Here is an 11,551-nt window from a genome sequence, read left to right as displayed (position 1 = left end):
AGGTGTCTGGGTTCGATTCCCGGTCGGTCCAGGATCTTTTCGTAATGGAAATTTCCTTGACTTCCCTGGGCACACGATATACGAATGCGAAAATGGCAACTTTGGCAAAGAAAGCTCTCAGTTAATAACTGTGGAAATGGTCTTGGAATACTGCGCTGAGTAGCCAGCTCTGTCCCATTGGGGACGTTAATGCCAAGAAGAAGAAGAATAACAAGAAGAAGAAGTAGAAGAAGAAGATATCTTCATCCTGCTGGCGCAGTAGCTTATGCTTTCGAGCCAAATAATCTTTCTCTCGTTCCAGCTTCTCGTTTATCGCTTTATCCAATTTCTCGTTAGAAAAGTGGTACCAGTGCTTGCATTCTGCGCACATAAAGCTCCGCATTGTTGGGCCTCTCAAAATCTTGCATGTTGGGCCAATCAAACTCTCGCATAACTTGTGATCTCGTCCTAAAAGCCATTGGTAACCGAGTGTGTAGCTCCTTGTTTCTAAACAAATGAATAGACCAGGATGAAAACTATCACCACTGGGTGAGAGTGAGACCTTTAGTTTCCATAAAATGTATCAAAACGGTACTATAGAGTACGATGACTCGCATCGGGTGGAGTATAGCTATATCGCAAATTACCAAACAAGAACATTTTCTTCGTCAATTGACCCTTTTGAGTTTGTGCATCGGTTGATAAGTACGAAGATTCTTTTTGCTCTGAGAAGTCAAGAAAATGTGCAACCCGAAAGAGTCTTTGGCCGACCCAGAATTTTCATCATCCTTAACATGGACTTACTAACAAACTGCGTGATCCCCACAAAGGCTATTTGAATGGTCGATGTGTAGTCATAGCGGACAAATAGAAGCTACTGGTTTGGAAATTAGGGTCAGCTACTGTTGTATCAAAGATATCAGCGCCAATCATTTCTCCTATTGACCACAAGCAAAAACTGTCATTCGACGACATCAAATTAAAATTAATTTTATTTCATTTATTTATATCCTCAGACGTCGCCCTCGATCATATCTCTTTTATAATCAAGATAGATTTTTATTTCATTTTTTTGCTTCCCAACGCGGTGGTACACTTCAAAGTCAGTTGCTTGGACATGTGTGCTGGGCGATGTGTACCTCAACATGTCCCCGTTCGGAATCGTTTTATTTTTTATTGCCATTTTGCTGGCAGCTCTAGTTTTTCAAACGCCTAATAAGACCAATAAGTCTTGGGAGCGCGGCATACGACTCTCTGAGTGCTGCACATCCGACTTCACGAAGCTGGCAACGGCTTCACGATTCTGTGTAACCATGGTTGTGATTATCTGTGGCGTAGATTTTCCACGCTTGCTTAATTAGTGTCTTGTTTGAAGTTTCGTCACAAGATCAGTCGGTTGATAGTCGGGTAAACTAGTTATGAGCTCCGCTAGTTTAGACTGCTAAGGGGTTCTAGTTAGGGAAACCCGACCTTGGTACATGCTTTTTGTTTGATCTTTTTCTTTGACTATTTGATCCAGAAAACATGATTTATGTGTTTCAATTGACAATGAACCAATAAGATAGAATTAGTCGGTGTGTTTTCTCTGTTTTGTCATTTCAAATATGGACCACCTTAATTACAGTTAACTCTTCCTTACTAGATATCGAGTTAGAGAACCATAGTAAAAGTTGGTTTTCATGGCTCCCTCGATGGTCCCTTAAATCGTTTTCGCATTTTGTATTCTATAACTCGATACCTCCCTTACTCGATGGTCCTTTCAATATCGAGTTATGGAGAGTTGGCTGTATAACCAAACAAGGCTGCGCTTTCTTTTTTTCTAATATTACGTTTCTACCAGAGCAATGTCTGCTTGTCAGCTTAGTAGGGTAAAAATGGGCAAAAAATTGAGTAAGTCAAGATTTTTTTTTTTTTCAATATATCTATATCAACTCAAACCTTTTGTTGTAAATGTCATAGTGGTACGAACTCTATTCAAGTAAGTGACTTTCACTACAAATGTTATATAAATCAATTTAGATATGAAAAAGTTATGGCTTATTGTTGCTTTTAGACGTGAAAATTATAATTTAAGGTCGTTTTTTCATTGCATGGAACAAAATAAAAATAAAATCTCCTTATTTTTTCTAAATTTAGGGTATGGCAAGGCTTATTTTAAGAATGCTTCTAACCACACCTGTGGGGTTTCGGGTTCACTAACTATTGTACTGTTAATATTCTGTTATTTGTAAGTTTATTTGGATTTATAATCTCTTCGCCACGACACCGTACGCATCACTTTTCTAAACGTCGATCTTCTAATTCTTCTTCTCCCATCCCCCATTCTTCCTACTGGCAGCACGTATTCACCTAAAGGTACATCAAAGTATTAGTTCAATGAGTCTTATCAATGAGGTATGGTATATTTACATTTCAGTCCTTAAGAGTTACGGTACCACATCTCGTTTTTTCTATGAGAACGCCAGTCTATTCCGAAGTAACATCACCGATGACATAATCCTTAAATTTCGTGGGTTGCTTCACTTGTCGTCGTACTCTGCAAGATTCAGAACTTCTCACGTGTTCATTATCAACAGGAATAGCGACTGGTAATTGTTCAGGCACTGAATCTTGAAGAATAGACGAATTAGTATCTATGGAGTCTCCTGTTTGGGGTATAACTTTCTTAAGATGAACCACATTTCGTTGGTATGTCTTGTGTGACTCTTTGTCTTGTACAGTCACTCGTGATCCATCTTTGCCCAATACTAAACACTCACTTGGACTAAAGTTAGGCGTCAACTTGTTTGCTGGAACTAAATTCTTCATCAAAACTGTATCACCAACTTTCAAGTCAGAATCTTTGGCTCCCCGTTTGATATTTTCACTCTCCTCACCCTTTTTTTTCGATTGCTGATCTCTATCTATTACTTCAGATCTAGATGGCGCAGTTTCAAGATCCTTCAAGGATGGTATTTTAGATCTAATAGTCCTTCCGTAACAAAGTTCAGTAGGCGTCTTTCCTGTGACGGAGTGCGGTGATGTGTAATACATAAGCAAGTAATCCTGAAGATCATTTTTCCAGTCACGACCTAACGAATGGCTTATTTGAAGACGTTTGAGCAATGAACGATTTTGTCGCTCTACGAGCCCGTTTTCTTGTGGCCAATAAGGGGTTGAAAAATTAAGACTGATTCCATTACGTTTACAGTAGGATTCAAAAGATGTGCTAACAAACTGTCTTGCATTGTCCAACGTCACAGTGACTGGAAAACCAAGCCTTGTGAAAATTTTATGCAATCGATTAATAGTCTCATCAGCCGTAATATGTCTCATGATCTCTACTTCCTTGTAGCGACTATAGTAGTCTATTATTACCAGCAAATACTCGCCCGTCGGTAAAGGTCCAAGGAAGTCCAATGCAATATCAATCCATGGTCCAGCTGGTAGTTCTCTACGGTGCATTGGCTCGGGTTTATTGGGAAGAGACACCAAACGACATCCCTGACATGCTGCAACATGTAAGCTAACCTCTCTGTCCATTCCAGGCCACCAAACACGGTCACGAAGTCTTCGTTTCATAACACTTTCTCCTGGATGTCCTTCATGAGCCAGAGACAACATTCTGCTTCGAAGAATTTTAGGTATGACCAGCTTATTTCCTCGTACTAGCATGTCTCCTACGAAGCCCAATTCATCTTGAACTGTTTCATATGATTTGACATCTTTATTCCTCCATGTACCATTTTGTAGGCATTCCTTAACAATAGCAAACTCTTCGTCTTGCCTAGATGCTTGTTTCAACTCCTCTGTATCGATAGCCGCTGACTCCATGATAGCCAGAATAAGAAATCTATTATCACCATCAAATTCATCGGAGGTAGTTACGGTTGCGAGACGAGAAAACGGATCCGCTATGTTACTTGAACCTTTGCGGTAACGGACTTCGAAGGTGAAGGATTGAAGCCTTAGTACCCACCTTTCAATACGCGCACATGGTCTAGATGTTGGTGCAAATATGGCTTCCAACGGCTTATGGTCCGTCTCTAATTCAAATTTCCTGCCTATAAGATATACAGAAAACCGTTCTACAGCCCAAACCAACGCGAGAGCCTCTTTCTCTGTTTGGCAATAGCGTTTTTCTGTGGAACTTAAGCTTTTACTTGCATAGCATATAATACGAGGATTAGTGTCATTTGAAGCCTGTTCGAACTGCAGCAGAACAGCTCCAAGGCCAACAGGAGATGCATCTGCAATGACTCGTGTACGCAGCGCATTATCGAAATAGGCTAATGTTTTAATATCTGCTATCATTGATTTCAAATCCTTAAATGCTTTGTCATGTATTGGCTGCCATTTGAAAGGAATTTCTTTGTGGGTTAACTCTCTTAAAGGTGAACTGACAGTCGAAAGGTTAGGGAGAAATCGTCCGACATATGTGACAAGGCCTAAAAAACTCCGTAATTCCTCTGGAGACTGGGGTGCTCGGAAAGATTTAAGGGCAGTCAATTTATCCTCCGACGGCCGTACTCCTTCAGCTGATAGATGGTGTCCTAGGAACTCCAGCTCAGTGACTCTGAACACGCACTTAGCATGATTCAAAAGAATATTCATCTCTTTGAGCGTATCCAGCACCTTTCTCAAAGCACGATCGTGTTCCTCTACGGTATCCCCAAATATTAATACATCATCTATGTAGCTCACAACATTTTCGCAATTTGAGAGAATCTGCTCCAGAACTTTCTGGAACATTTCTGGGGCACATGAGATGCCAAACATTAGCCGTTTGTATCGAAACACTCCTTTATGCGTGATAAATGTCGTTATATGCCTAGAAGACTCATGAAGTTCTACCTGGTGAAAGGCATCTTTGATATCTAGCCTACTGAAAACTCGAGCATTCCTTAATCGAGGCAAAAAATCTTCAAAGGTGGGCATCAAGTGTGCTTCTCGTTTTATGGCCAAGTTAGCACGCCTCATATCCACACATAATCGCAAATCTCCAGTGTCTTTGACAATTGTGACCAGTGGTGAAATCCACTGACTAAACTCCTTCACTGGCTCAATTATGTCTGCCACCAACAGAGAATCAAGCTTGTCTTCAATTCTATTTAAAAGAGCCAGTGGAGGACGACGAGCATGTTGGGTAACTGGAGTAACGGTAGTATCAATTGGTATTTTTAGCTTAATACCCTTAATTTTGGGAAATGGGTGCTTTTGCTCCGAACATAAACGATAGACTTCTGGGGACTGTGTGCTTGGCAGTCCTAATGTCAGCACCCCTAATTGTGTAGCTGTGATTTTGCCTAGAAGAGGTTGCGAACCACCTTCAATCACATAGAAAGTTGCATCAGCAGTTATTTGTCGATCACTCCCATTGATTTCAATCCTACTCTCGAATACTTGTTGAACCACTAGAGGAGTTGCAGATCGACCATATGCTCTAAAAGTTTGATCAGAATATGTTCGAAGATTCTTGACTCGTGCTCCTTGAGCTGTCATATTCTTCCAGGTAACATCGTCTAAAATATTCTTTTGGCTACCTGAGTCGATCAAAACTTGAACCAACACACCACCAATAGTGATCCATAGAAATTCGTCTCCCTCTCCAATTGAAAAAATGAAACTTGAAAATTTACCGGAAGCGCTACCTTTCTTCTCCTCCTTCGCAATAATTCTAACGTCCTGGTATTTGGACCGGTTGCTTTTACGTTGTTCGTCATTCTCACGTTTACGTTTCTGGGAAACATTCGGTGTACGGCAGCAGCTAGCAAAATGACCTGTTTTTCCGCATCGGTCGCAAACTTTTGATCTAGCTGGGCATACTTTATCGTTTGCCAAGTGTCCTTTACGACCACATCTGAAACATCTTAGAGATGAATCTTTTGGTGTATTCTGGACTCGATTCATCATTCCAGACGTTGAAGGTTGATCCATGGCTTTGGAAACGATTTGGCTTGCTTGAAATTTGATGGATTCATGAGAGTTAACCAATTTCATGACATCATCCAACGCCAAGTTCTCTCGTTGTAACAACTTCTCACGCAAATCAGGAGGTGCTAATTGAATGACTTTGTCAATAACACTGATATCCTGGGATTCTTGTTTGGTTGTTCCGAAGTTGCATTTGCTAGCCAGCTCTGTAGCACGCAGGATGAACTTGTCAAGAGGCTCATCATTTTCCTTCTTAGTCATCGACCAGAACAAAAATCGCTGGTACGCATCATGTTGTTTAGGGATAAAGTACTCGTCCAACTTTGCAATAGCAACCTTTAAGATTTTTGTTTTATATAGTAAGCTCATCAAACACCAAAACACTTATGCATAACATTACCTTGAAAGGATCGACGCCCAATCTTTCTTCCACATCCGCACCCGGAAGGGTACTAAAAACATCCTGAACGTCTGGTCCTGCGCGGGCCAGAAAAATATGCTTCAGTCGTGTTTTGTTGGTCACACCATTTGCAAGTGCAAGGTATTCAAACTGCCGCTTATAACGAATCCATTCATCTCGCACTTCATTGTGCGGCATAAGCTTGTATTTGAATGGACCAATATCCCACTTATCCATTTCACTGAAAAGAACACCATAATATAATTGCAATTTCATACACTCATGTATTCAGAAAAGTATACGTATACGTACGCTATGAACAACTACAAACTGGATAATCCGGATTAGGTTGTTCAACCTTTTGATTTTCGAGACACTTCCCGAATAAGCAAATGAACTTCCTGCAACGATAATTATTCATCCAATTAATAATTGTCTTTAGTTAAAACGTTCTCGAAGAACTGAATAATGTGATGCATTAATCACTTTTGGATGAAACGCTCTCGAAGAGCTGCGAAGTGTTGTACACTAGCCACGTTAAAATGTATCGTTCTCGAAGAACTACGCTGTGCTGTGCACCAGCTAATTTAACGCTCTCGAGGAGCTGCGCTGTGCAATGCACCAGCCGCTTTCAGAGTAATCGTTCTCTTGGAACTATGCTGTGCAGTGCACCAGCCATGTTTACGTACATCGTTCTCGAGGAACTACGCTGTGCTGTGCACTAGCCATATTTGTACCAAGCGCTCTCGAGGAGCTGCGCTGTGCAGTGCACCAGCCGCTTTTACTTGAATCGTTCTCGAAGAACTATGCTGTGCCGTGCACCAGCCCCTTGATTATGAATCGCTATCAGGAACAGTATCGACTCACCAGTCGCTCTCACAATTTAAACTCAATTTCAACACCAAGTTCATTCAGCATAATAGAATACGGCGCAGTGTTTATCACAACTTTTTGGTTTTTGTTTACCATTTTCTAACCTCAATTCCAACAGGACGTTGCTGAAAACTACAATATCGATCAATTTATTGAAATTTAATAATTTTCTCACCGATTTTCTCTGCCGATCCCATCTTCGTCGCCACTGTGGGGTTTCGGGTTCACTAACTATTGTACTGTTAATATTCTGTTATTTGTAAGTTTATTTGGATTTATAATCTCTTCGCCACGACACCGTACGCATCACTTTTCTAAACGTCGATCTTCTAATTCTTCTTCTCCCATCCCCCATTCTTCCTACTGGCAGCACGTATTCACCTAAAGGTACATCAAAGTATTAGTTCAATGAGTCTTATCAATGAGGTATGGTATATTTACATTTCAGTCCTTAAGAGTTACGGTACCACAACACCCATTTTTTTACTCTTCAATAATGAGATTTTAAGCCCAGGGCTAGTTCATCTCGGGAAAACTATACCTAACTTTGGTGTCCTAAATTTAGGGTTTTTAAGTTTTTTTATCCTTAGTGCAAAAACATATAATCAGAGAAGATTGATTTAGCTTGGCAAAAGCCTTAAATGTTACATAATATTTTTCTAAATATTTTCTGACCAAATGTCTCTGTGAATATTGTACAATTCTTGCCAATTTTGCTTTTTTAAGGTTTTCCCAGCTTGATGATACAATACTTATGACAAAATGTAAAGTTTTATTTTCAATGTCCTGCAAGCTCGATTCTAAAAATGAAATCAAGATCATAAATTAGTTTTCGTTATTGCTTATGTAAATTTAAGAAATCATGATTCCAACGCCAAAACTCTGTGATTTCGATATCCGCCATGCAATCTGCAATCATCGTCTTGCGTTTCAGCAATAAAGAGCACTTCGCGCATCGAAAAGTTTTTTCTTCCACTCCTCTGCAACAGCAGCAGCAACAGCGTGAGATAACCGTCCGACCTTACGATGACTCGGTTATTGATGATGCTTTCGCTGTTGACTTCAGTGCAGCAAACGTCCAATCATGTAGCCAAGTAGACGTAAAGAACTAGCCAAGATGTTTGTGAAGGGCGGCGAAGCAACCAAAGCTGCCACTGCTTCCTCTTCTTATTTGGATTTACACCCCTACTGGGACAGAGCCTGCTTGTCAGCCCAATGTGCTCAGTGTTCAATAAGCACTTCGACAGTCATTCAGTGAGAACTTTTTTCGCTTAAGTTGCCATTTTCACATTCGTAGATCTTGTAGCCGGTACGAAGATATCATAAGCTCAGGTATGTCAGATAAATTTGCATAACGAAAAGATCCTGGACCGATCGGGAATCGAACCCAGCCACCTTCAGCATGGCTTTGCTTTATAGCCACGAATGTTACCACTGGGTTAAGGACCAAATGCCCCCCAAAGCTGCATTTGATCCAATACCACTACAACCCTCCAGATTCTGACCCCCTCCTCTTCAGGGAACTAGGTGGGTAGGAGTTTTCTGACGGAATCATCGACGGCAAGCTGGTGTGCTGAAGTGCCAAAGTGCTAGACCATGAGGATGAAAAAAGCTGCAACTCATGTTCGATGAGATAAAACATAGTCGAGAAGAGTGTTTTTGTCCGTTGTTGCATCACTAGCAGCAGCAGCAGCAGTTCAGCTCTCGGATCATGCTGCCACTTCAACATGCTTCTGTTTGGGTACTGATCCAGACTTCGGAGCTCCGGCCAATTCGGAAAAAAATAGCTACTACATGGGAGTAGCTCTATCATCATAACTCCGGCGGAGACTGCAGCTTTTGCCCGCGACCCGTTGCGTTGTGCTTTTCCTCCGTCGGAAAACTAATCAACAAGTTGAATGATGATTTATTACTACATTTACTTCTCGAGCGGGGAGAAGCGAAAAAGCTAGTTTTGTTGAAATATTACCACGCAAAACTATTTAGCGGGTCACTTATTGCGGAGATGTTTTAATAAGGTTCACTTGGCAGGAAAAGTAATGGGGTCAGTCAAAGATAGATGCCGCAAAACTTTTGCAGTTTAATCCGAAGAGAAGTGACTTCACACTTTGGCATTTATTGGGAGCGTGGGGAACAATGACGTAGCATTGGGGATTCAAGTAGTAATTTCGAAAGCTTAATCTTTGTTATTTCGTTAAGTGTTGTCATATTTCTCAGAGGTGGATAAAATCGATCAACTCCGTACATTGAACTTTTAGAGAAGAATTATATACCCCTTCATACCAGACATTGAAAAATAAAACAGTTTTGGACTAAAATTATAAATTTAAACCAATTAATAGTATTTTTATGATTTTCTTCAGAAAAATGTTCCAGATATTTCCTGGTTTCTTGATAAAACTTTTACCGTTTTCTCAAGAATAATTCATGCTAAAACTTCAAAAATTTAATCTAAACATGATTCGGTTTTTTTCAGTACATAATGATGAAAATTTCTAAATGAATAACGATAAAAATAACAAAAAATAGATCATAACTTCTTCATGAAAAACTAAATTTATGAAATATGTGAAAAATTGCTCATACCCATACTTACTACATACACACTTTGTTGAAAATCTACAGAATTCATCTGTAAGTAATATTTGAATTGAAATATATCTAGGAAATCTTATTGAAAATTTATTTAAATATTCCTGAAAATCCTTGATATTTTTATTTATTGTGAATTGACAAAAAAATGGAAATGGAATCTACTTAAATGAATTTTTGGCAAAATCAATACTATATAGAATTTCAACTGAAACTCACAACAATATTAATGAACTCATTCAGAGGGTAATTTGTAGACTTAAGTTTTGAGATGTTTAAGAAACTTTCCCAACATTTCATATGACATATTCACATATATCAAGAATCATATTCCTACAAAAATTGCTGGTAAATCACTAGAGCATTCAAAAATTCAATGAAGGAGTTCTTGCAGATACGTTAACAGCTTTCGATGAACAATTAATGACGTATTCGTAAAATTATTTAAGATGTTATTATTAAAGAAATGTTTGGTAGAATTTCTAAAAGAGAGGCACTTTCTATGAAAACTCTATCATAATTCATAATTGAATACTTCATGTTTGAGCAAAATAAGTCATGATTCCCATATAATTTGTAGGAGATTTCCTAGAGGGTTTATTTGGTTATTCCAACAGAAATTTAAAAACGTGAGTCTTTTCTTGAAGTTTTTAAAAATTTCTTCTTCAAATTTCCCGGAAATGTCTGTATTGACAGAATTTTATTGAATGTCGTCTTATGAAATTTAACACAATAAACAGTTGGAAATTTTTTTTAGAAACTCCATCAAAACACAGAAAAATATCACCTGATAAATAATAAAGAAGCGCCCGAGATCATTCCCCATTGATTTCGTTTTAATGATTGAAAAAAGAAATTTATCAAAATATATGAAATATTTCGCCAAACATTTCGAGTTGTTTTTCCAGAAACATAAGTACTAATTGTTCCAAGATTCAGAATACAAAAAACATATGTTCGGATTCAGAATACAGTAACGTTAAATATCTTTTTGACTTCAATTCCAATTTCAATGCCCTTCTGTATTTCGCCAGTAATGCCAAGACAAATTTGGCTCAGACTTTTTGTCTCCCCTCTTCAAAACATTCGGAACCAATTAGGTATTTTGATGGGGCCGGAAGAAAAAATATTAATCAAAATCTGAAGGTTACCAGAATTTTTACTGGCAAATCCGGAGAGTTATAATATTTTTTCAATTTTTTACTATCCCCCCCTCGACCGATCAAAGGCCGATGTGACAAAAAAAAATGTATCGACCTAGGGAAAGTGTACCAGTTATGGACATAGTGGTACCCTATTTGGCCATATATAAAATTTCGATGCCTTTCACATTTTCAATTATTTTGAATGTTTCAACATCAAGATATATCCTATATATTACTGCTTAAACATACAAAACTTTATAAAAAGTTGAGACATTCAAGTTATCACGTATGGCGAAATAGGGAATCACTATGGTCATAACTGGTACACCTATCTTAATTGTGCTGAAAATAATGCCAGCAATATATGTTAGCTGGACTTGCATTACAAATCTCCAAGGTTTTTCGCTAATACGCAAGAACCACTCGAATTAATCAACCAGCAATTGCTCAAGCGCAAAAGCAATACTTTTTCATCATTCTTTTAATCGATATAACTCTGGAAAAAATTCTTCATGTATTATGTAAGATACCGTTTTGACTCATATTCCGAACAATTAAGGCCAACAGTGACTTCAAATGCATCTGATTGGCATAAATTGGCTGATATTTGTGTAAATTTTAATTTCCTCGCAAAGTTTAACCCTTAGCT

General features: G+C 38.7%; 2 long non-coding RNA genes across 2 annotated transcripts; both read right to left on the bottom strand.

Annotated features, from left to right (window-relative positions):
• Positions 1 to 2,163: 2,163 nt before the first annotated feature.
• On the bottom strand, positions 2,164 to 2,505 carry LOC110679179. Its single transcript, XR_002502282.1, has 2 exons — positions 2,389 to 2,505; positions 2,164 to 2,328 (listed from the first exon to the last, which is right to left on the bottom strand). It is a non-coding gene; the product is annotated as an uncharacterized LOC110679179 (long non-coding RNA).
• Positions 2,506 to 7,381: 4,876 nt separating this feature from the next.
• Positions 7,382 to 7,636, bottom strand: LOC110678986. Its single transcript, XR_002502111.1, has 2 exons — positions 7,607 to 7,636; positions 7,382 to 7,546 (listed from the first exon to the last, which is right to left on the bottom strand). It is a non-coding gene; the product is annotated as an uncharacterized LOC110678986 (long non-coding RNA).
• Positions 7,637 to 11,551: the final 3,915 nt, after the last annotated feature.

The sequence above is a fragment of the Aedes aegypti genome, chromosome 3 (assembly GCF_002204515.2).
Source record: "Aedes aegypti strain LVP_AGWG chromosome 3, AaegL5.0 Primary Assembly, whole genome shotgun sequence".
Classification (NCBI taxonomy): Eukaryota; Metazoa; Arthropoda; class Insecta; order Diptera; family Culicidae; genus Aedes; species Aedes aegypti.
Note: the sequence above shows the minus strand (reverse complement) of the source record. Positions and strands in the feature narration are given on the sequence as shown.